This window comes from Pezoporus wallicus, unplaced genomic scaffold, assembly GCF_028554395.1.
Source record: "Pezoporus wallicus isolate ANWC-B61680 ecotype Strahan unplaced genomic scaffold, APGP_CSIRO_Pwel_v1 contig_13445, whole genome shotgun sequence".
In the NCBI taxonomy this organism is placed as follows: domain Eukaryota; kingdom Metazoa; phylum Chordata; class Aves; order Psittaciformes; family Psittacidae; genus Pezoporus; species Pezoporus wallicus.
The window spans coordinates 24,529-28,103 of record NW_026641343.1 but is presented as its reverse complement, the minus strand read 5'-3'; the positions used below and the strand labels follow the sequence as shown (position 1 = coordinate 28,103).

The window sequence follows — 3,575 nt, the reverse complement described above, 5'->3', positions numbered from 1 at the left end:
TTGGCTGCAGTGATTATCACTGTGGTTTGAGTAGTGACTGTACTTGTTGCTGGCGGTGGTGTAGCTGCTGTGCTAGGAGCTGGAGTAGCTGCACTGACTGTTGCTTTGCCCTCAGATCCAGGCACATTTTTTTCCACAGCTGAGATGATGGAAGGGGTGAAATTGTCTTCGAACTCTCGGAGTTTATGAATCATTTCATTCACAGTTAGTGGTACTATGTCATTCCAAGCTACTGTTTTCAAAGCAGTGCTGCAATGTGTGCTCTGACAGCAGCTCCTGCTTTTGTGATGCCCTCAGAAATCCATGACTGAAAGCAGACTGACACTGCTCATGGGTTTAGAAACCAGCCCAGAGCTGGGTAAAGATGCTGAGGGTTTAGGGAATTACTCCAGTGCATCTGATGATGCTACACCACAGTGCATTTTATGCTTGCTCACCCCTCCAAACCCCCAAAGGAGAGCAAATGTGGTGGGGTATGAGGGTAAACAGCACAAGTCCTTGACGGTTAAAACTCTGCCACTAACCGAGCCCAACCATGCTTAGCGATGGATCTCTCGGCTCGTGCGTCGATGAAGAATGCAGCTAGCTGCGAGAATTAATATGAATTGCAGGACACATTGATCATCGACATTTCGAATGCACTTGCGGACCCGGGTTCCTCCTGGGGCCATGCCTGTCTGAGCGTCGCTGTGGGGGTGGTGTAGCTGCTGTGCTGGGAGCTGGAGTAGCTGCATTGGCTGTTGCTTTGCCCTCAAATCCAGCGACATTTGTTTCCTTTTGAAGGTGCTGGATAGTGTTGAAAAAGGCAAAGTATAGGCCAAGACCCAGTACGTTGACATGATTTGTCCGTCTCTGGTATGGCCAGAATGACCACACACCTCATTTAAGTGTTTTACTAATTCTTCTGGATTTTGCAGTTGTTTGGTGGTGAAATTCCAAAGTACTGGAGGGGCCCACTGACCTAGATACTTGCCCATACTATCCCACACACCCTGCCACTCATGGCTGTCCAGCCTCAGGGAAAATCTCTTGGTCCTCCTATATTGTTGTTTAACCCCAGTCAAGGCCCAAACCTGACTCTGATTAACTTTTGAAATCAGATGAAATGGTCATGGGCAAAATACACTCTGTATGCCTGCCAACATGGTGATCCCCATCACAATCAGGAAACAAGTCTCAACAGCATTAAAAGGCCATTCAAAAACTTCAAAACTCTCAAATGATGCTGTAAATGGTCTGGGGGGAGGACGGGACTGGGAGGGTAAAAGAATGCCTCCTTCACAGGTTGACCACCTGAGAAGGAGAAAAAAGATGTGTAATTGCTAAGCACTTTTATTATATACCTCCCAAAGTATAAATGTGGTGACCACACTGGGAACATAAGCCAGATCAGTTTCATGATCAATGATTCTATTGTATTGCAAGTCATTACCATAAAGTGCAATGAAACAAGAACCTTAGCCCAATCCCCACACTTGAAAAACACTAATACAGCAAATACTGGATGGAAGTAAGATACGATATACTGAAACTGTAAGATCAAGAGGAACAACTTTGAGAGCCAATAAATCAGCATTGTGACGAGTGACAATTAATCTGGCCAGATCTGTCGTTATCAAGACCTCTCGTGCCCCACGCTGGGCGCCAAAAAAGAACTGTCGTGGTTTAAACCCATCCAGCCAGCTCGTTCACTCACTCTCCCCCTTTTCCTCCCTCTTTCTTTCTTACCCCCCCCCACCCCCCCCCACCCCCTCCTTCCCCGCTCTCGAAGGGATGGGGAGGAGAATTGAAAGAATGTAACTCCCACGGGTTGAGAAAAGAACAGTCCAGTAACTAATGTATAACACAAATCACTACTGCTACCACCAATTATAATAATGATAACAGAAAATAAGAAGGGAAGAGAATACGATACCACCTGCCAAAAAACGAGTCCAACCCAGAAGACCCCCGTGTTCTTCCAGGTAACTCCCAGTTACCCCCCACCCCGGGCATGACGTGCTGTGGTATGGAATACGTGTTTGGCTAGCTTGGGTCAGGTATCCTGTCTCTGCTTCCTCCCGGCTTCCCTCCCCCCCTGGCAGAGCATGAGACTCACAAAGTCCTTGGTCAGGGTAAACATTACTTAGCAACAACTAAAAACATTGGTTTCAGCCTGTTCCCAGGCTGAAAGTCAAAACACAGCACTGCACCAGCTACCAAGGAGAAAAATTGACTGCTACTGCTAAACCCAGGACAAAGACTCAGTGTAGTACTCTGGTTTCAGAGTACCTGGAACTGCATACATAACAAGAAGTTATTTAACAAAAGCATTACATGTATGATTAGTTAGATCTGACTATACCTCATATCCTAGTCACTTTTGTACTGAATCTAATGTTTAAATAACCATTCTTTTAGCTTAGAATCTGATGATTCTTTTGAAAGCTCAGAGTGCTACAATTAGACAACATTTCAGTACATGGAAAATTTTACCAGGAAGTTTAAAATATTGCATTCATTGTAAAATGCTGACACTAGGATCTCAACATGCAATACATGCTAAAACCCCCTTTTAAAGTTGTAGAAGTGTGCATGTATTTGGTATACACTTGGATATAAAGGAGCTTATTTCTCTTTTGCAATTGAGAAAGCTGAAGTACAGACAAAACTAAATTTCCCACAGTCAGACAATGAGTCAATGACTGAACTGATAAAACAAACCACCAGTCCTGATGAGATAAACTGAGCCAAAGCTGGGGCTCAGGACTTTCAGAGACATAACACCAAACACAACACAGATGCAGATTACTTTAACCAGCCAACCTGGTCACCTCTTCTCCAGATAATTTCAGCTGAGACTGATTAGTGTAGCAGAAGCTGCTCCTAGCCATTAGCAGGGGTGGGTTGGAATTGGTATCCGGGAGTCATTGAGCCCCTACTCTGTGCATAACCTGTCCTGTGCTAGCTCTTTTGTATGTGTACCTAACTGGGGGATAGGGAGAAGGAAAGAGATGGAGGAGGGAATGAGTGTTAAGGACAAGCCTGTTGCTGTCTGAAGGAGGTCAGTGCCATGGTCGACATACTTAAAAAATCTTAAGCTACTATATAATTGCTTCAGTTCTTTTAATTATACAAACCTGCAGTGTTTACTGATTGTTACTCATATTTACATTAAACCAGGAAATCTTATTTCAAGCTACAGATTTACTTGGCCTTTAGATGACATATGGTAGCATCAGGTACAGTTTTGTAAACAGCAGCTCAGATTTTAGTAATTCACAGAGCATATCTTTTTGCTATAATTCATTTCACAAGGTCTGTAACAGTCAGTAATAAAGCACTGGGATAGTGAATTAAAATTGGAATTTTGATGAATGAACTTAGTAACAATTATCACTACCACTGAATTAATTAATATTAATATTTATTAAAATAAATTATCTGCCTCTGTTCTAGCTCCAGGTAAATTCTGTCATGAGGTGCTAAGTGCCAATGGTAGATCTTAATCAGTAGATGCAAGTGTTTCTTGTGGCATAAAATTAAAATGTTCAGATAACATGGTTAGTGGTAACTTACTAAATTTTACCGTTCTG

At 43.1% G+C, this 3,575-nt stretch overlaps 1 non-coding gene across 1 annotated transcript; it reads left to right on the top strand.

Annotated features, from left to right (window-relative positions):
- Positions 1-534: 534 nt before the first annotated feature.
- LOC130606644 (5.8S ribosomal RNA) lies at positions 535-687 on the top strand. The gene has a single exon (XR_008974032.1). It is a non-coding gene; the product is annotated as a 5.8S ribosomal RNA (ribosomal RNA).
- Positions 688-3,575: the final 2,888 nt, after the last annotated feature.